The following is a 22,614-nucleotide window of genomic DNA, read 5'->3' on the forward strand; positions in this document are numbered from 1 at the left end:
ACCCCTCATCGTCCTCAACATTAACTTGGGATGCTGGCCTGAGCCAGACCTCCTCCTCCACATCAGGCCCCATCATCTCCTCAATGGCAGCCCTCATTAATCGCTCTGGCGACGGACTGATGGACACAACGTTCTCCTCCGGGGAGGGCTGCTGCTGACCACTGGCTGCTGGGGTGGATGTTATAGCTTGCGTGGGGCGTTGGCTGTTGCTGTTGTTGGGAGTGCTGCTCACAGCGGAGGTCTCTGGGGAACTCATGTTGAGCTCATATAGTGGTTGACGGTGAGTGGAGTATTACTGATCCCAGCAATATACACACTGACTGGCAGAGTACGCAATGCTATATAGTGTGGCTGAGCGGTGTACACAGAGTGGCAGTAAACACAATGCTATATAGTCTGGCTGAGCGAGCGGTGTACTACTGTTCCCAGCAGAATCAGAGTGGCAGTAAACAATGGTATATAGTCTGGCTGAGCGGTGTACACAGAGTGTCAGTAAACAATGGTATATAGTCTGGCTGAGCGAGCGGTGTACTACTGTTCCCAGCAGAATCAGAGTGGCAGTAAACAATGGTATATAGTCTGGCTGAGCGGTGTACACAGAGTGTCAGTAAACAATGGTATATAGTCTGGCTGAGCGAGCGGTGTACTACTGTTCCCAGCAGAATCAGAGTGGCAGTAAACAATGGTATATAGTCTGGCTGAGCGGTGTACACAGAGTGTCAGTAAACAATGGTATATAGTCTGGCTGAGCGAGCGGTGTACTACTGTTCCCAGCAGAATCAGAGTGGCAGTAAACAATGGTATATAGTCTGGCTGAGCGGTGTACACAGAGTGTCAGTAAACAATGGTATATAGTCTGGCTGAGCGGTGTACACACAATGCCATATAGTCTGCTATATAGTGTCAGTAAACAATGGTATATAGTCTGGCTGAGCGAGCGGTGTACTACTGTTCCCAGCAGAATCAGAGTGGCAGTAAACAATGGTATATAGTCTGGCTGAGCGGTGTACACAGAGTTTCAGTAAACAATGGTATATAGTCTGGCTGAGCGGTGTACACAGAGTGTCAGTAAACAATGGTATATAGTCTGGCTGAGCGGTGTACACAGAGTGGCAGTAAACACAATGCTATATAGTCTGGCTGAGCGAGCGGTGTACTACTGTTCCCAGCAGAATCAGAGTGGCAGTAAACAATGGTATATAGTCTGGCTGAGCGGTGTACACAGAGTGTCAGTAAACAATGGTATATAGTCTGGCTGAGCGGTGTACACAGAGTGTCAGTAAACAATGGTATATAGTCTGGCTGAGCGGTGTACATAGAGTGGCAGTAAACACAATGCTATATACTCTGGCTGAGCGAGCGGTGTACTACTGTTCCCAGCAGACACAGAACAGTAAACAGAATGCTATATAGTGTGGCTGAGCGAGCGGTGTACCACTATTCCCAGCAGACACAGAACAGTAAACAGAATGCTATATAGTGTGGCTGAGCGAGCGGTGTACCACTATTCCCAGCAGACACAGAACAGTAAACAGAATGCTATATAGTGTGGCTGAGCGAGCGGTGTACCACTATTCCCAGCAGACACAGAACAGTGAACAGAATGCTATATAGTGTGGCTGAGCGAGCGGTGTACCACTATTCCCAGCAGACACAGAACAGTGAACAGAATGCTATATAGTGTGGCTGAGCGAGCGGTGTACCACTATTCCCAGCAGACACAGAACAGTGAACAGAATGCTATATAGTGTGGATGAGCGAGCGGTGTACCACTATTCCCAGCAGACACAGAACAGTAAACAGAATGCTATATAGTGTGGCTGAGCGAGCGGTGTACCACTATTCCCAGCAGACACAGAACAGTGAACAGAATGCTATATAGTGTGGCTGAGCGAGCGGTGTACCACTATTCCCAGCAGACACAGAACAGTGAACAGAATGCTATATAGTGTGGCTGAGCGAGCGGTGTACCACTATTCCCAGCAGACACAGAACAGTAAACAGAATGCTATATAGTGTGGCTGAGCGAGCGGTGTACCACTATTCCCAGCAGACACAGAACAGTAAACAGAATGCTATATAGTGTGGCTGAGCGAGCGGTGTACCACTATTCCAAGCAGACACAGAACAGTGAACAGAATGCTATATAGTGTGGCTGAGCGAGCGGTGTACCACTATTCCCAGCAGACACAGAGTGGCAGTAAACAGAATGCTATATAGTGTGGCTGAGCGAGGTACACAGAGTGGCAGTAAACAGAATGCTATATAGTGTGGCTGAGCAAGCGGTGTACTACTATTCCCAGCAGACACAGAGTGGCAGTAAACAGAATGCTATATAGTGTGGCTGAGCGAGGTACACAGAGTGGCAGTAAACAGAATGCTATATAGTGTGGCTGAGCAAGCGGTGTACTACTGTTCCCAGCAGTGACACAATGACAGGGGGGACCCTGGCTAGCGTGGCTGGAGCGCGAACTACCCTGCCTGCCTACCCAAAGCTAAACCCACAGACAAATGGCGGAGATATGACGTGGTTCGGGTATTTATTTACCCGAACCACGTGACCGTTCGGCCAATCAGAGCGCGTTCGGGTCCGAACCACGTGACCCGTTCGGCCAATCACAGCGCTAGCCGAACGTTCGGGGAACGTTCGGCCATGCGCTCTTAGTTCGGCCATATGGCCGAACGGTTTGGCCGAGCACCGTCAGGTGTTCGGCCGAACTCGAACATCACCCGAACAGGGTGATGTTCTGCAGAACCCGAACAGTGGCGAACACTGTTCGCCCAACACTAGCTGGCACTGCAGTTCGTCATGTGGGTGGTCATGTGGAGCCACCCACATGACGTATAATAGAGCGCACAAAGTGAGGGTGAACACGAGCGGGGCTGTAATCCTGCACCGCCACGGCTATGCGAGCTGCGCAGGAGTACGATTTTTAAAGCAGCGATTCTGCTAATGCAACCCTGTGGAGGGTCGGGCGCTACAATGAAACCTGGATTAGGCTGGTAAAGCACCTGATAGTGAAAAAGAAGGTGCTGTTCATCTGCCCTGAGGTCTGCTTTAGCAATAAGGTACATACATTTTTTTAAGCAATTCGCCTCGTAAGTCCTTTAAAGCCACACATAAAAAAGGTTGGGGTGAGCCAACATATAGCTATGATTCTGTTAGTTATAGGCAAAGTCTTTTTTTTCACATTTATACCATACCGTACTTTGTATTCAATATTTTTCTATAAATGTTTTTGGATTGTGAAACAAATCATCTGAGTTTTCAAAATTCCTTATGGGGAAATTTGCTTTGGTTTACAAGCATGTTTCTGGAACAAACTATGCTCGCAAACCAAGGTTCCACTGTACACTCCTTCCTAAGTAAGGCAAGAGTAGAAAAAAAAGTAGAGAAAAAAAGTATCTCATAGCTATTTTATCTATTAATAGATTTTTTTTTTAAATCTTTCCTCCAGCTATAGTTAATTTAACAAGAACACTTTCTATTTACAAGGTTACCCAATGTGTTTATATAATTCACTGTCTAGTACTATTTTGTGACCAGAGCATCTAAAACTTTTCATAGAAAAAGTATTAAAATTAACTTTAAAACCCCTGATTCTATGTGGAGGCAATGATTGAATATCTCTGCCTTCAGAACAGCAGGGTTCACACTAATTGGCTCCTAAATGTGTCCGTGTAATCAGGGCTGTATGGTAGCAGTGCAGCCAGAGGAGCAGAGAAATGCACTGAGTGTGTCCATACATACACCTGCACATGCTTTTATGGAGCTTGAGAATGCATAGCATTTCCTGGCATGTTTGTTAAACTAGCGCCTGATCATTAAAGCCTGAAACAATATTTGAGCATTACAACACACAGCCTGGTCATTATACAATATTTTGTATAGCCAGCAGCACACACACATAGTAACACAGGGCTGCCTACAAGCTAACAGTATTTATTTTATGATGTAATGTCTTACTTTAATGTCTCATCCTTAAGTGGCATGACGGCTCAATGGTTAGCACGTTTGCCTTTCAGCCCTTGAATCTAAGGTTTGAAGCCTGCTAGGCATGGAATTTTTATACCTCTCCTGTGGTTGTGTTTGCTCTCTCTCTGTGTTACTAGTTTCCTCAAGCAATCCAAAATGTGTTTTATTGGCTTCTTTCCCAAATGGATCTTAGATTGTGGTGGGCATATTCAATTGTGAGATCCTTTAAGGGACCTGCAGTGATGTGAATAGTTTCATGCTCTGCATTAAGTACTATGTAAAAAGCATCTGTGCTACAGTATGTTTATTTTATTATTATTATTATTTAGTATTTATATAGCGCCGACATATTACGCAGCGCTGTACAGTGTATATATATATATATCTTGTCACTAACTGTCCCTCAAGGAGCTCACATTCTAATCCCTACAACTACTTTACAACTACTATACATGACTTCTCAACCAGAATTTCCTTCAACCTGTCATACTGTATATCTTGGATTATTTAGCATTTTTTCTTCAGCTTCTAAATAATTTTGCATTGTTTCATCTACTTCCATCTAGTATTAGCCAGTAAAGCTAGTCTGCAGTAATACAACTACCACAAACTCAAGTTACGGCTAGATTATAAAAGTCCTTACTTTTGTTTGGCAAAATAAAGTTTGGAGGCTAGCGTATGGGACTTTGATTTGCACTAAAGAAGGGGGTGGTTTGGGACTTCCTGATATGAGAATGTATTATAGAGCATGCATATTAGTGAGGCTTTTTGATTGGATATATGGGGGAGATATGAAGGGATGGGTTAATATAGAAAAAATGATAGTGGGGAAGGAATTGGCAGAAGCTCTCTGGCTCCCTGGGAATTTTAGGGGGTTACCGAAATGGACTCCATCTTGGGTAAAGAACGTATTTAAGATCTGGCATCACGTTAGTAAAGAATGTGGTTGGGCAGATGGAATATCTCCTATGTCACCTTTGGGAGTTTCTCTTTTTTTCTGCCTGGTTTGGAGCGTGGTTTTTTTTTGGATTGTGGGGAAGGGGGTAGAGTTAGTATAAAGGATATTTTGGTTAATGGTAAGTTGAAATCTTTGGCTAGATTCCACAAGGAGTATGGTCAGTTTGCATTTGATTTCTGGAGGCATAGGCAATTAGAACATTTTGTGGCGGAGAAGGAGAGAACTTTCCTTAGGGATATGGAATTGACAGATTTTGCAAAACAGGGGACTCCTCCCATTCATCTGATATCTTTTTAGATAAATTGTTAGTTCGGAATAATACTGGGGATTTTCCGGAGTATTTAAATAGGTGGGAGAAGGATTTTGACATTTCTTTTAGTGATACCCAGAAAAGGAAAGTTTGTGTTCTAGCGCATGCTACTTCTATAAGTTCTAAGATTAAGGAAATTAATGTTAAATTGCTAACAAGGTGGTATAGAACACCTGATAGATTGGCTTCTATATATCCTGGTATAAGTGATAGGTGCTAGAGGGGCTGCGGGGCGAAAGGTACATTATTGCACTTAGTTTGGGAGTGTCCGATAATTGCGAGTTTTTGGGAAATAGTTTTGGAGTACATCAATAAGATTATTGATGCTAATACTTTTTGGGATCCTTCCACAGTGTTATTACATGATACGTCAAAATCTAGTAGTAGTGAGTAGTTATAAAAGATTGTTGATTCCCCAATTACTGATTGCGGCTAAAAGTTTGATTCCAGCTAGGTGGAGATGTCAAGATCCTCCAACTCTTAAGGATTGGGTGGGAAAAGTTAACTTATTGAAAGATGCGGAGAACCAGATTGTGCTTCAGCAGGATAGATTGGAGATGCTTAAAGGGAACCTAAACTGAGAGGGATATGGATGTTTCCTTTTAAACAATACCAGTTGCCTGGCAGTCCTGCTGATTTCTTTCACTGCAGTAGTGGTTGAATCACAGACCTGAAACAAGCATGCAGCTTATCCAGTCTGACTTCAGTCAGAGCACCTGAACTGCATGCTTGTTCAGGGGCTGTGGCTAAAAGTACAGTATAAGAGACACAAAATCAGCAGGAGAGTCAGGCAACAGGTATTATTTTAAAAGGGCAAACCTATAACCTTCTCAGTTTAGGTTTCCTTTAATGATAAATGGGATAGATGGTTTATGTTTCAGATATCGTCTGAATATGAGACTTTGATGAGGGTGTAGGGGGGGGAGTCTCCTTGGGAAAAAAATAGAATTGTGATTGTAGGGGGGAATGATTTCTCAGTTTTGTTGAAAAGTTATATGAGATTTTTTTTTAAAATAGACGATTGGAGGGGAGGAGTGGTAGGGGTGTCTTTTGTTTGATTTATTGTTTAGATTTTTTGTTAATAGGGAATGTGGGAGAAAATGGAGAGAAGGGTGCTCTATGGTATTACCTTTGGATGCAGTTATCTCGTAGGTAAGGTTTACCTTTTATTCCATTAATGATGTTGTCCACCAAGGCACCTCCCACATTTGTTTCTATCTTTTAGGCATGAGCCTTTACCCAAGTGGTTGGTTTTTAGGGAGTTCCTTTGTCTGAATTTTAATTTCATTTTTGGAGTTTTACTGCTCTGTAGGATTATTATAATTCTTTTCCTACCCTCACAACAGTGGTGAGGGTGTGATTATAGGCATTTACATCTAAATTAGCCAATTGCTATTATTGTCTTCTTCTGATCATTGACTATACAAGCCAAAGCAATCTTGCAACTCTTGACCATTGGAAGTGTTTAAGGTAATGTCTTAACCCTTTAGCAGTCAATTTATTTAGATGCTTGCAAGTGCTCCAGGCCAATTTATTTTAGCACATTTTTTTTTATTTCTTGTTACATTTCCTTGCTCCTTAATTAGTTCTGTTGTAATGTATATTTATGGTCACTTGTCACTAGGGGGTAGTGCCAGTCAATAATCGAGGACTGTTGCCTTGAGTTTCTATATTTCTGGTAGCAGAGAGACATCAAAGCATTCTAAGAATTTACAGCACAACAAGTTTTGCCGGATGAGGTAAAAAGCAGTGCACTAATCTCAAACAAGATAGTTCCTTTGAAGCTGCTAATGGGTTAATGGTTGAGGAGCGTTGAAAAATCAAAAGGGTGCTATTGTTATTTATCGATATACGTGGGGGCGCAATTGTTATTTATCGTAATATAGAAAGCCGTTACACTATTTAGTAGGTGGCTGCAATTCATTTGAAATGTATCTTATTATTGTTAGCAGGGATCAGGGGGTGTTAGGTTAGGCACCACGAAGGGGGTCTTAGGGTTAGGCACCACCAGGGGGGGAGGTGTGTGTGAGAGTAGGAAGAGCTTAGGTTATAGTTAGGTCCAACACTATCGGTGAATTTACCAATAATGTAAGGCCACAATTAAATTGTTATTTACCATTTTTGTTATTGTTTTTGTTATTTAACATTGCACTTAAATTGTTATTTACTGATATTGCTAGTTATATCGTTATTCAACGTCACTCCTAAATTTGCTTGCGACTTTTTCAAATGTATGCAATGGTTGCAATTCCAAAGCTATTCCAGTGACCCAGTCCTGGATCATATCCATGTATACCTATTGGTCAGTAAAATGTAATCATATCTGGCAGCTACAGAAGTAATTCCCTACATACATTTGCTCTCTATTTGCCATCACTTTTACAAGTGAGTGCACTGCCCCTCTTCTTTCCCCATTTATTTCACCAGTTTTGTATCACGGCATGAACTGATACTGCTGAAAGAAAACATTTCATACATCAGTGGTCCAGAATCAAAGTCTCCACCTGCTACCATTCCATCTAATTAGTGGTGCTTGCATGTATTCTGATTTCATGAGCTATTGTCAGTATCAGATCATTTATACTTGATGGTTTACTTTTATGTGCCTAAGTTGGGTTTAACATTATATAACCAGTTAATTAGATGGTTTGGAGTGTACCACACTGTAAATGCCGTTTTTTTTATTAAAGGATGTAGTAAATGTAGTAAATAAATATGACTTCTGCAGCTAAAGGAATATTGACAAGAAAACAAGCTGCTAATAAATAACAGCACCATTCACAAGTCAACATTTTATACCATAGCCATTTATGCAGGCATGTCTCTTAAATATATGAAGACATTTAAAAGCATGCAAGTTCCCAAGTATATGTCATGCCGTCAATAGATAATTTATTGGCCAATATCACTTGTTGGTTTTATATACTCATGCAGTAAATAAAAATTATGTTTCATAACATTACAAGGATAAAAGACTTGAATATACATAACTGCAAACTGTTTGGTGTGAATAGGCTAGTATTGAGATTCAAGGTTAGGTTAGCATTAGGTGTTGAATGAGGCCTGGAACCCACTACAAAATGCTAACACTAATCGCAATTGTTTTTAATGAGCGGTTTGTAAACGATTTCATGAGCGATTGCTGGCGATTTTGGTAGTGTTTTTAAAAAGTGTCAGCTTTTTGTCAGCGATTGTGTAGAGATTAGCGATTAGCATTTTTAATTCTGCTTGGTCCTTTCAATTAATTTACATTTTTTACAGTGTGCAGTAATGTAAATTCGAATATGTGGTGCCAAGAGCAAATGTCCCACAAGTTATTGTTTCCTACTAACTACCGTAATGAACCATAATCCATTTGTTATTTTGAACAAATGCCTCAGTTTACGTTTTTAAATAAAATGGGGACTGTATAAATTATTTTACAAATTGATGAATTTGTAGTTTAAGAATTACAAGCCAAGTTACGAAGGTCTTGTAGCAAAAGATCGCCAAGCAGAGACAATTGGCAGTGGAATGGTAATGACATGTAAGATTAACGTGGTTCTGCCCAGACAGCATTTGCAGGTTTGCTGCCAAGTTCAGATGTAAATAACATTACCAAATGCAGGTGTTTTAAGTTACCCTTTACTGCAAATCCACTCATTAGCATTCTTCTGCAAACTCACTGCTGGTGTAAGGTCCTGTTCTGTGTCTCTCCATGTTTTTATATTAGAGCCCTTTTTAATGTTAAGATAGGGTGACTTTTACTATCTGCACAGATTTACTTTTCAAATAAATGACTTTTCTTGTCCCCTTCCTCCATGGAAAAATAAACAAGTCTCTCTAAGCCACAGTCTGCATAGCTGATAACAACTACAGTCTGATAGTTAATAAATAATTCTGATAATTATACTGCTCACTTATTGGGTTCACGAGATTTTAAATAACTGTAAATAACTGTTACTCTTCACAGACGGATAAACTCATATTTGTAGTAAAATTGAAGGAAGAAGAAAACAAAAACTCAGTGGATATACTGTAGTATTCAGAAAAATGTCACCCCCCAAGGTGGCATAGCCTGTGCCAAGTACAGCAACTTTAGAGTGTAACTGTACAATATTTTCCGCAGATGCGATTGTTCGATCAGATTTTTATGATCGAATTGTACAGAAAACCATGCAGTATGTACAGAAAATCTACGTGAGATGATTCTATGGACGATTTAAACAGAATTTTATAAATTGGAATGTTGGATTTTATGATCATATCTTAAGAGAGAAAGCGCTCTAATGGACCCATTTTTGGGAACAATTTATATTTACCTTCCGATTACTTATGATCTCACAAATCTGATCAAATGATCGCATCTGAGTAAAATATTGTACCATTTATAAGCACCTTTTTTTTGTCTTATGCTTTATTGTTTGCATATACAATTAGAGGAAAACCATGTTGTGGTATAACTTAACCACTTGATGACTGTAGTGTTAAACCCCCCTCTAGACCAGGCACTTTTTTTCACTACTGGGCTGTGCAGGCTTTTCAGCCTCCTGCACAGCCCAGCTAAGGAATATGGCGATCGGACTTACCTCCTATTTTTGTCCCTAAGGGGACATGCTGCCAAAGCGGTCCGATCGCCGAGGTCACTTTTATTTATTTTTTTCTTCAGCCTCTTAGAGGCTCTCATTGCCGCTGCTGCTTTCCCTCTCCTTCCCTCCTCCCCTCTGCCTAAAGAATTGAGCAGGACGGCGATCCGTCCTGCTCTCTGCCTCTCATAGGCATCAGCCTATGAGAGGACGGCGATCCCCGGCCAATCAGAGGCCGGGGATCACCAATCTTGTACAGTGCTGCTGGAGACTGCAGCGCTGTATGCATGTAAACAAAGGGGATTTCTTTCCCCCTATGTTTACAAGCAGCCTGCTAGCCGCGATCGGCGGCTAGCAGGCTAATCACGGAACTCCGTTCTGTGAAGTGGCAGAGAAAGATTGCGCATGCGCGTGGCCATTCCCTGGGAAACTGCAGCCCCCGGACTTGCCGCCAATTGGCGTTAGGCGGTCCTGGGGCTGCCGCCGCGGCCACACCCATTGGCGTGAGGCGGTCGCAAAGTAGTTAAAGTGTACCAGGGCTGTAAAAACAAAAAGATTTGATACTCACTAGCAGCTTCCTCCTGCAGCATAAACCTGTCAGTCCGGGTCTACTGTGCTTGCACGGGAGGTCCGCGCATGCGCAGAAGACCTAGACCGGACCTGACTGATCCTATTACCGGGGCTGATCATGGCTGAACGGAAGACCGCGGGAGGACGATGTGAGACTCAGACAGGTTTATGCTGCAGGAGGCAGCTGCGGGTGAGTATCAAATCTTCTTGTTTTATAGCTCTTGTACACTTTAAAGAGTAACTGTTGGGCATAAAATAAAAAATCAATTCTTTATTTTTATCTGGTAAAAAATGAATAAGGATGCTAACCAGGCAATTTAAAATTTATCTTATTTTACTTCTCCATAAAACATCATTCTCCAGTTTCCCTGGCTCTTATTTGGTACATCTGCCGCACAAAGGAAGTTACAGGTCATGCTGGGTTGTCTTTTTTTTTACTTCTTTACTTTCCCCTCAGACTTAACTAATACAGCCTGTTTTCCCCTCCCACACCTCTGTTCCTCTCTGATTGGCCAATATTTCTCAATGCACTTTCTACAGCAGAGCTGGGTGAGAGTATATGAAGACTGTGAGTGGGGCAATGGTACACAGACAGAGTAAGGGAGGAAATTATTTCAGGATTGGCTTTAAGATAGACACAATAAAAATGGAAACTCCTAAGAAAGATTTTAGGATTTTCTCTTTTTTACTGTAGAAAAATCACTAAAATAAAAACTAGGACAGTGCAATACATATGTTATGTAAGTAGAGCAAGTATTTATCTACTTATATATGTGGGTTTTTTCTGAGATAGTATAGCTGACAGCTCCTTTTTAAGGCATGATATATTAATACAAAAAAAAATACATTTTTCCAGTGCTTTTTACAGTAAACTGTCAATGTATCAAGAGTATGTTCTGCAAAGGAAGGAAATTTAAGTACGACACACCCATTCCAGTTGAAAAAATGGATCAGTCCATAAGTTATCCTTTGAGCAGAATGGTGTATGTCTTCCTACAGAATATAAGTCTTGATTCAAACCTATCACTGAATGTGTAGGTAACCTAGTAAAAAATAATATGTATTGAAAACCTCGTACAATAGGAGAATAACCTATGATTTTCTATGCTACTGTGCACCTCTTGTTGGAGGCGGGGCTTAGGAAGCTTATATGTAGGCACTTGGTCCATGTTAGAGTCAGGAGAAAATAAGGTGATAAAATGAGGGTAGGTTAGGTGTAATCATACCTTGACAGAGATGGCTTAATGAATGAAGATTGGAGTTACGTATAGTTTAATGGTAAAGATTATGTGTACCTAGGGTAATCCTTATAATAATTTCCTGTCAGATCGACAGGTTGAACCAATAAATTACAACATGTCCGGTATGTGCTCCCGATCAATAATTATTGGTTTAACTCGATGATCTGATGGGAAATTGCATGGAGTGTATTTGCATGGGGTGTACATATCATTAGGGTTAGAGATAGTTGAATGGGGGAAGAGTAGAATTAGACTTAGGTGAAAGTTTAGTTCACCTTTAGGTATCTGGGATACAAAGGGGTAAGGGCATACCCATGGTGAAGCTTAGGAGAAAAAAATCGAATAAATAATATTTTTTAACTTAATAATAGCAAATAGTAAACTTAATAATAGCAAAAGGGCAAATTTTAAAGCAATGAGTGGACACAAAGTAATTGAATTAAATTACCTTTTTTTTTATTTATACAAAATTAAAAAGCTGACGTTAAAATATTTTATTTAAAAAAAAAATCTGTATTGCACAAATGGATGTTTGGAGGCTGTTCATTTTGCTACAAGTGTGGGGTTTCAGCTCAGTGACTCACCTAATCCCTAACCAATCATCCTTAAAGTGTACCAGATACGGGGGTGGGGGGGGGGGTAAAGTTTTATACATACCTGGGGCTTCCTCCAGACCCATGCGCACAGATCGCTCTCACGCCGCCGTCCTCCACTGCCTGCTGCTCCCGTAACTTTCTCCAGTCGCGGCCAGTCTGCATAAGAGAAGTGCGCCCTCTACGTATCTCTCTGGTGGCTGCTGGAGGGATACGTAAAGAGCGCACTTCCTCTTGTGCAGACTGGCCGTGACTGGAGGAAGTTATGGGACCCAGTACCGGAGCTGCAGGCAGCAGAGGACGGCGACGTGGGAGCGATCCGTGCACATGGGGCTGGAGGAAGCTCCAGGTATGTATAAAACTTTTTTTTACCCCATCTCTGAATTCCTTTAAGGCTCCTTCTCATGAGCAGCAGCAGCAGGCAGTGCACCCATTGCCTGCCAGCTGCTATCGTGCACCATCTACAGTATGTGCTTGCAAGCACTCAGCTTGGGCAATGCTCATGTCATATGTGACAGTGTTCTTTGCTACCTTATAACTGTACTGAATGCCAAGCAGTGACAGACCCAGGGTTACAAATGCTGCCATTGGGCAGCATTAAATTACAGCCAGAAGGTGCTTGGTGGCTGACATATTGGTAGCTTAACTGTGTGTCAAGTGTGCACTTCCACCTCCCATGTGAAAAAAGCCTAATTGAAATCTTTCTTCTCACTACTAAACCTTAACCTTCCCCTTCTGAAACCTAACCTTACTCCATTAAGGTGAACCACTTGCTCATGCTTATCCTTAACTTCCTCCCTTAGTCTGGATTCACAGTGTGTGCACTGCATAAAGCACACATTATAACATGTGTGAACCGCAATGGGCACTGCACGCATTATACCATACACATTAATTCAAAGCCTGAACGCAGCAAGTTTGAATAATGTGATCCATTACAAGGCAGAGATGAGATCAGGCTGCATTGCAAAGGGAGAAACACCACAGGTAAGCAATATTCGCAAGGTTAGGGCATCTATCCTTTGGGGGGCAGCGTGGATGGTTCTCTCCGGATGTAGGCCGCGTCTGGGGAGTATACCGTTCATGCGTTCTCGCCCCCCCCCCCTGTGGGGGGCAGTTGCGGCGCTCCCGGGCAGTGGATGCTTTGTGGGGGAGTTTGCGCTGCCCTTCATTTCCTGGGGGTACAAGGAGGCCTACACGCGGCGCCCCTGTTGAGATGCAAGTATTTGCATGGGCCAACTCCTGCAGGAATGTCAGGGAGTTAGCCTTAGATCCTGCACCACTGGTAGGCGATTGCAGTTTGCAACGCTTTGCCATTTTAATTAGACGAGATGTGTGTCACAAGAGGTAGCGCTCACGGTATGCGATCAACCCACCCTGATAAATTAGGGACTCAACAGAATACCCTTACATGCAAACCAGAATTAAGAACATTACAACCATAAAAATTACAATCCTCTCAAATGCAAAAAGACCAATTAAGTCCTCTTAGGTCTCAGTAGATATCATTAATGTCCAATATATTCCTTGATATGCTAAAAAACTGGACCATATGAATATGATCCTATGCAGTTGAAAGTCCAAGTTTTCAGGACCTAAAATCTACTAAGCTTATATTAGACATTAAACCAGGCTAGAATCAACATATAGGTCTAGTGAACGACAGTCTTCACATATAAATCCCTCAGGACCATATGGGTGTGCTCCTATGCGATTGAAAGTCCAAGTTTCCAGGACCTAAAATCTACTCAGCTTAAATTAAACATTAAAACAGGCTAGAATCAACATATGAATCGAGTGAAAAACAGTCTTCGCATAAATTCCCTCAGGAGCAGCAGTCATTGGCTTCCAGCAGTATCAAAACAGGTCACCTCCACCAGCACCCTTTGTGTGCCACTCACCCCTGTCCTAGACCAACCAATGGTCTATATGAGCCTTGGGACCGTTCCCGGGTCGTCCCCCACCACTCCAGCAACACAGTGTCCACCAATAGATGATAGATGATAATCTTCATATGATGAGTACCTCAGTAAGAAAAAGCTCCCATAGCATAATACTGTTAAAAACTATTTATTTATAAAAAGCAATTGCACTCACATGGTCTTCAGTTAAAATCAGCGTTTGAGTAATTTATAACACGGGCTCTCCCCCGTATGGTGGCCAGGCTGGCAGGCTTCTATCAGTGTTCCCCCTCCGTTTCCGCCGCGCGCACGGAAAAACGCTGGGATGGATACCACATGTGCCTCCTCGCCTCTGCTCACACTCAGGCTAGTTCCCACTTCCACATCAGGTTCCGCCCGATCGATTTCGTCACTCAGTGACTCATCAGGGGCATGAAGCCTGATGCCTATCGTGGGATTATATAGGCCAAAACCGGCCCCACTATACACACCCCCCTCCTCACATGCAAACTATCCATACTTCATTATTTCCCTTTCTGCTTCCTCACATGCAAACTATCCAAACTCCATTGCTTCCCTTTCTACTGCCATCTAGAGGCTTCAAGTGGCATAAGCTCCCAAAAAAACTCCATACATAGCCGCATTATCCAGCCTGCAAGTCTGCCGCCATCTAGGGGTTACATTTAACATTGCATCCCACAAACATTCAACATTGAGGAAAAAAAAAAAAAAAAAAAAAAAAAAAAAAAAAAAAAAAAAAAAAAAAAAAAAAAAAAAAAAAAAAAAAAAATTATTGCTCATCTATTGACCTTTTTTTTTTTTTTTTTTTTTTTTTTTCCTTTACACATAACCCATTTCCTTCCTCTGCAAGGTTACCAATTGTATGCATATTAACAATACCCATGTGCGTCCATTCATCCCCGCTCCACCTCCCCATAAATCTCCCTAACTTAATTTTCAATCCTCACCTCCCTAAACTAGGTCCCTCAGATCAATTCGACCCATTAGTTTTACCCACTTCCAGATTTAATTTTGTGGAGCAGGAGTAAATGGACACACATTTACAGATAGGTTATAGTTTCCATGCCCTATACACCCCCCACCATCAGAAATTCCCTCCATGGCTTTTGTATATATGTAAATCCCACATTCCTTACCCAAATACATGGGAGTCCATGTTGGCCATACCAGCCTGGTGCTAGTCCAGGTTTCTGTCGGGATGCATGCACACACATCACACCCCTACTCCCCTAGAAAACATACCAGGTCTATGTCTATATTAAGACCGTCCGGTCTCAAGGTGCCCATCCTATGTATCCATCGGGTCTCCTCCTGTGAGACTCTCTTTACTTTATTACATCCCCTCCAGTTGGGAATAATTTTTTGGAGCCCACAAAAAGATAAATCATTGGGATTACAATCATGGTGGCTCCCAAAATGGGCTGAGACACCATGATTGGGGTATCCCTTTTTGATATTACGCACGTGCTCCCCCATCCTCTCCTTGAGAGTACGGGTAGTCCTACCTACATACTGCCATCCACATTTACACCAGGCAAGGTATATGACAAACCTATCATTGCAGGTGATAAACTCCTGAATTTTGAACCTCCTTCCATTACTGAATGATACCACACTGTTTGTTTTGACACCATTGGCCTCCCTACAAGCTACACATCCTCTACATGGGAAAAAACCTGCTGTCTGCCACCCCTGCATTCGCGGGACCTTTTTAGGTTCCACACAACTGGGTGCCAGAATCTGTTTCAGGTTCTGGGCTTTCCTATAAATGAACTTTGGTTGGGTTGGAATTAGGCTCCTAAGTGTCAAATCCGTTTCCAGGATCCCCCAATGTTGTTTAATTATATTTTGGAGTTGTTTATATTGAGTGTTATATCCCGTGATAAAGGCCAGTTCAAACTCACCCGTGCCATTTTTCACTGGCTTCTCCTCCAGGAGCGTCTGTCTATTCAGAGTCCCTACTCTCGCAATCTCCTCATCCAACTGTTTTTCCCCATAGCCTTTCTCCACAAATCTATTTTTGAGGGTTTCCGCTTGCCTGTAATATTCCCCTATGCTTGAGCAATTCCGCTTCATCCTGAGAAACTGCCCCCTTGGTATCCCTCTAATCCACGCCGGATGGTGGCAGCTATCAGTTGATATATACCCATTCCTGTCTGTATCTTTGAAATAAGTTCTGGTCCCCATCACATTATCCTCTCTCATGATTTCTAGATCTAAAAACTGGATTTTATCAATACCATATTGCATGGTGAGGGAAATTCCCAAATCATTTTGGTTCAGTTTAGTCACATATTGTTCCAAATGTTCCTGTCCACCCACCCAGTTGTGTGGAACCTAAAAAGGTCCCGCGAATGCAGGGGTGGCAGACAGCAGGTTTTTTCCCATGTAGAGGATGTGTAGCTTGTAGGGAGGCCAATGGTGTCAAAACAAACAGTGTGGTATCATTCAGTAATGGAAGGAGGTTCAAAATTCAGGAGTTTATCACCTGCAATGATAGGTTTGTCATATACCTTGCCTGGTGTAAATGTGGATGGCAGTATGTAGGTAGGACTACCCGTACTCTCAAGGAGAGGATGGGGGAGCACGTGCGTAATATCAAAAAGGGATACCCCAATCATGGTGTCTCAGCCCATTTTGGGAGCCACCATGATTGTAATCCCAATGATTTATCTTTTTGTGGGCTCCAAAAAATTATTCCCAACTGGAGGGGATGTAATAAAGTAAAGAGAGTCTCACAGGAGGAGACCCGATGGATACATAGGATGGGCACCTTGAGACCGGACGGTCTTAATATAGACATAGACCTGGTATGTTTTCTAGGGGAGTAGGGGTGTGATGTGTGTGCATGCATCCCGACAGAAACCTGGACTAGCACCAGGCTGGTATGGCCAACATGGACTCCCATGTATTTGGGTAAGGAATGTGGGATTTACATATATACAAAAGCCATGGAGGGAATTTCTGATGGTGGGGGGTGTATAGGGCATGGAAACTATAACCTATCTGTAAATGTGTGTCCATTTACTCCTGCTCCACAAAATTAAATCTGGAAGTGGGTAAAACTAATGGGTCGAATTGATCTGAGGGACCTAGTTTAGGGAGGTGAGGATTGAAAATTAAGTTAGGGAGATTTATGGGGAGGTGGAGCGGGGATGAATGGACGCACATGGGTATTGTTAATATGCATACAATTGGTAACCTTGCAGAGGAAGGAAATGGGTTATGTGTAAAGGAAAAAAAAAAAAAAAAAAAAAAAAAAAAAAAAAAAGGTCAATAGATGAGCAATAATTTTTTTTTTTTTTTTTTTTTTTTTTTTTTTTTTTTTTTTTTTTTTTTTTTTTTTCCTCAATGTTGAATGTTTGTGGGATGCAATGTTAAATGTAACCCCTAGATGGCGGCAGACTTGCAGGCTGGATAATGCGGCTATGTATGGAGTTTTTTTGGGAGCTTATGCCACTTGAAGCCTCTAGATGGCAGTAGAAAGGGAAGCAATGGAGTTTGGATAGTTTGCATGTGAGGAAGCAGAAAGGGAAATAATGAAGTATGGATAGTTTGCATGTGAGGAGGGGGGTGTGTATAGTGGGGCCGGTTTTGGCCTATATAATCCCACGATAGGCATCAGGCTTCATGCCCCTGATGAGTCACTGAGTGACGAAATCGATCGGGCGGAACCTGATGTGGAAGTGGGAACTAGCCTGAGTGTGAGCAGAGGCGAGGAGGCACATGTGGTATCCATCCCAGCGTTTTTCCGTGCGCGCGGCGGAAACGGAGGGGGAACACTGATAGAAGCCTGCCAGCCTGGCCACCATACGGGGGAGAGCCCGTGTTATAAATTACTCAAACGCTGATTTTAACTGAAGACCATGTGAGTGCAATTGCTTTTTATAAATAAATAGTTTTTAACAGTATTATGCTATGGGAGCTTTTTCTTACTGAGGTACTCATCATATGAAGATTATCATCTATCATCTATTGGTGGACACTGTGTTGCTGGAGTGGTGGGGGACGACCCGGGAACGGTCCCAAGGCTCATATAGACCATTGGTTGGTCTAGGACAGGGGTGAGTGGCACACAAAGGGTGCTGGTGGAGGTGACCTGTTTTGATACTGCTGGAAGCCAATGACTGCTGCTCCTGAGGGAATTTATGCGAAGACTGTTTTTCACTCGATTCATATGTTGATTCTAGCCTGTTTTAATGTTTAATTTAAGCTGAGTAGATTTTAGGTCCTGGAAACTTGGACTTTCAATCGCATAGGAGCACACCCATATGGTCCTGAGGGATTTATATGTGAAGACTGTCGTTCACTAGACCTATATGTTGATTCTAGCCTGGTTTAATGTCTAATATAAGCTTAGTAGATTTTAGGTCCTGAAAACTTGGACTTTCAACTGCATAGGATCATATTCATATGGTCCAGTTTTTTAGCATATCAAGGAATATATTGGACATTAATGATATCTACTGAGACCTAAGAGGACTTAATTGGTCTTTTTGCATTTGAGAGGATTGTAATTTTTATGGTTGTAATGTTCTTAATTCTGGTTTGCATGTAAGGGTATTCTGTTGAGTCCCTAATTTATCAGGGTGGGTTGATCGCATACCGTGAGCGCTACCTCTTGTGACACACATTTTTTACTCTTAAGAGGAGGCGAACAGGTGATAGAGGGTTGGGGGTTAAACTGTGAGCGCTGACCTCTTGTTTGAAATAGATTTAATTAGACGAGAGTCAGTTAAATTTCAAATTTGAATGAGTCAATAGACTTGAGGCAGCCAGTATATAAGTCAGGTGAAACTGGTTAGATGCACACACCTCTGTTTCTCCCTTTGCAATAGAGATGAGAACAGGCCCATAGAATTGTATGGACAGTGAGTTGAAATGCGGAATTATTCTGCAACGCAAGTAATGAAGTGCGAATGTACCCTTAATATTTAACCCTGACACCTAAACAAAGTCTCCAGACCCTAACCCATATAACTAAGCTCCACTACACTATCACCTAACCCAAACCCTTCTAATGTACACCTGACCTTTTCATATAACCTTGGCCATTGCTCACCTTTGTCAAAGTTGACCCCTCTCCATCAGTACATATGCAGTAACCTGGTGTCTAGATTAACCTCTCTGAGCCAAAATAATGTTGGGCATTTTGGTTCTATAATAGCAAAATGTTATGCCAAATGCCAAAAATAACCCCTGGTAGAGAAAACTACATTTGGTATAAATGTGTTGTGGTAGCCCAGGCCTAGGTTGATCATATTACTAAAATATTGCTCATTACAAAAAATGATACCACATTTTCTGCCATTGATTATGGTTTATTGTCCTGCTACTAGTTTAAGCACAAGAGTTTTTCTTGGCACTCCTGCTCTCCTATAATTGGATAGCCTTCTTTTTTTAAAGATAAAAATATTCCAAATCGTTTTTTTTTTGTTTCTTGTAATGGCTGTCTTTCCTTAACAGTACTTTACTGTTAAGACACCACTCAGCATTCTTTATAGGACACCTAGAGTGAGAGGTATGTGGACGCTGCCATATTTATTTTCTTTTAAAAAATACCAGTTGCCTGACAGTCCTCTTGATCTATTTGACTGCAGCAGTATCTGGATCACACACCGGAACCAAGCATGCAGCTCATCCAGTCCGACTTGAGTCAAAGCGCCTGATCTGCGTGCTTGTTCAGGGTCTGCAGCTAAAAGTATAAGCAGGACAGCCAAGAAACTTGCATTGCTTAAAAATAAGAGAATATGTCAGTCTCATACCACCCTCATTTCAGGTGTCCTTTAAAAAAACCTTCTCTAATGTCCCTTTTACTCTTAATGCATTTTAATGCATTCCGTTGCATTGCATTTTAATGCTTTTTGTCGCATTGTGTTCCGTTACGCTGCATTTTTGCATCCGCAAGAAAGCATGCTGCAAGCTTTTTTGCAAATACCAAAAGCTTTTTCACAATGCACTGCTATAGAAAGTTAAACATGCATTAACCTGCTGAGCGGTCTGGACGAGCTCAGCTCGTCCAACACCGCCAGAGGCTGCCGCTCAGGCCCTGCTGGGCCGATTTTAATGAAATAAAAAGCAGCACACGCAGCCGGCACTTTGCCAGCCGCGTGTGCTGCCTGATCGCCGCTGCAGCACGGCGATCCGCCGCGTGCAGCGGCGAAAGAGAGTCCCCCCAGCCGCCCGAGCCCAGTGTAGCCGGAACAAACAGTTCCGGCCAGCGCTAAGGGCTTGATCGGAGGCGGCAGATGTCAGGACGTCGGCTGACGTCCATGACGTCACTCCGCTCGTCGCCATGGCGACGAGGTAAGCGAAACACGGAAGGCCGCTTATTGCGGCCTTCCGTGTTACTTCTGGCCGCCGGAGGCGATCGGAAGAACGCCTCCGGAGCGCCCTCTAGTGGGCTTTCATGCAGCCAACTTTTAGTTGGCTGCATGAAATAGTTTTTTTTTTATTTAAAAAAAACCCTCCCGCAGCCACCCTGGCGATTTAATCAGAACGCCAGGGTGGTTAAAACGCAATGCAACGGAACACAATGAAATGCATTTAAATGCCTTAAGTGTAAAACGGCCCTATTTCTTAAAGTCCTAGCACTGATTAAGATTTATTTGTTGCACAACTAAAATATTTTCCCAGGTATCTCTTTTATTGTTTTCTCCACAGTTTTCTGATATCCAGATGATCAAAGACATCTTCTGACAAAAATGGCTTTTTCCTGACTGAGCTTTGTGCCTTGTCAAATGTGGTTCTCCTCCCAGGTTTGGGTAGTCACAAGAGAGAACTGAATACAAATAAAGTCATGCCCCCCCCCCCCCCCAAAAAAAAAAACCCAAAAAACACTCTAATCTTAATCCACAGCACAGCGTCGTTTATTCTTCATCTTCTTATCCTGGTTTGTAGATATCTGTGAGTTTTGTTTTTTAAAAAACTTGCTTCTGGGCTTTGAGAAAATATATTCAACTTACACATTTTCTGGAAACTCAAATGTTGTTTATTTGCTGTAATGCTGACATATCCTGCCAAAAGTTTTTTCTGTACTTAAAAATAATTTTAAAAAAATGTGAGCTTCACTGCCAAAAGTAAACTCTTTGAAGTTGTCCATCATTATTGTTGCACCCTGTCAAAAGATACATTTCTTCTACTTTTTTTAATGTATACATTTTTCTGCCTGGTTTCCAACTTCATAAAGTCATGATTTTCTGTGATATTAGCTAACCTTGTATTCTCCTTTTTTTTTACATTGCAGACCTCTCCAAATTTGGCAGCCATACATGGCTGAAAGTGCACCAAGTTTTTCTGTGGTGTGCCACACCCTGTTGGCAAGTTCCATTTTCAAGAAGAAAATAAATCATTTTCTCCTTTCTTAATTTTAACTGCAGCTCCAAGGTTGGTAGTGTTTACTGGCTGAACGTCCGTGATATTTTACTGTGGTGTTGTCATAACTTGATAAAATATCTTATTACTAGAAATAATGTCACATTTTTCTTTATTTATTATCATCCGCATGGTCCATTAAAGGTCGGTAGTCCACAATATTTCAAAAGAACTGACATTTTGTACCCATCTCATTACTTTTTCTAGTTATTGCTCTTTCCCATTTTTCTTATATAAAGCTTAAATGCCTAAGAAATCTTAGAAAGCATACAAAATTCTGAGAACCAATAATGTTTTTATTAAAAAAATCTGGTACTTGGTGGCAAGCAATTGCAACCCTTCCCTAAGTTACATCAGACAGTTTCTGAAAGATTAGTAAAATAGCAGTTGTATGGGTGCAGTTGAGTGCACATGCTAAGCGTTGTGAGAATTTTTTGAGGCCGCATTTACAGTGACACATTGCGGAGCATTAAAGTCTTATAATGCAGCTTACCGCACTGCAATGATAATCCGATGGGACGTTCACAGTGTGACGTTAATGTCGCGTTGAAAAAGGTTGCATTATGGTAACACTGCAGACGCATTGCGACTTTAACGTTGCATAAAAATGCAACGTCCCATTGTGAATATTCCCTAAATGAACAAGTATTCAAGTTCACAGGAAAGGAGAGAGATCCGCTCAACCGGTGCTTAAAAGTCCAATCTTTATTTATGGATAAACATGCAATATATTACTGTATAGCAATATACTGTATATTAATATATTTCTATATTGCCATGTCCTGCATGTTTATCCGTAAATAAAGATTGGACTGTTAAGCACTGGTTAAATGGATAGCTCTCCTTTCCTGTGGTCTTGTGTGGCTTGGCTGCCGATGGTCCTGCTCCTAGTTGGCATGGTGGAGTGGTGAGCAGTGGCTACCTCGTTCTACAAGTATTCAAGTTCACTTGGATTACTTTAATATAATTGTGTATCTGACTAGAAACATGCAATGGCTTATTTGCTAACGTTCAACAACCCTTGCCAGGGGGCCATGCTTCTCAGGCGGGAGTTGTAAACTCTTGTCTTGTGAAAAATTTCCAGACAATCAGTCTAAAGAGTTGC

At 41.9% G+C, this 22,614-nt stretch overlaps 1 long non-coding RNA gene across 9 annotated transcripts in view; it reads left to right on the forward strand.

Annotated features, from left to right (window-relative positions):
* Window positions 1-22,614, forward strand: part of LOC137521055 (uncharacterized) — a 523,185-nt gene that overhangs the window by 405,039 nt on the left and 95,532 nt on the right. For 8 of the 9 annotated variants that reach the window (XR_011022005.1, XR_011022012.1, XR_011022007.1 and 5 more), the window contains one exon: window positions 21,382-21,521. The exons of the other annotated variant lie outside the window; for it this stretch is intronic. This is a non-coding gene — a long non-coding RNA (uncharacterized lncRNA). The remainder of the gene's footprint in view (window positions 1-21,381; window positions 21,522-22,614) is intronic. 9 annotated transcript variants of the gene reach the window in all.

Source organism: Hyperolius riggenbachi, chromosome 1 (genome assembly GCF_040937935.1).
Source record: "Hyperolius riggenbachi isolate aHypRig1 chromosome 1, aHypRig1.pri, whole genome shotgun sequence".
Classification (NCBI taxonomy): Eukaryota; Metazoa; Chordata; class Amphibia; order Anura; family Hyperoliidae; genus Hyperolius; species Hyperolius riggenbachi.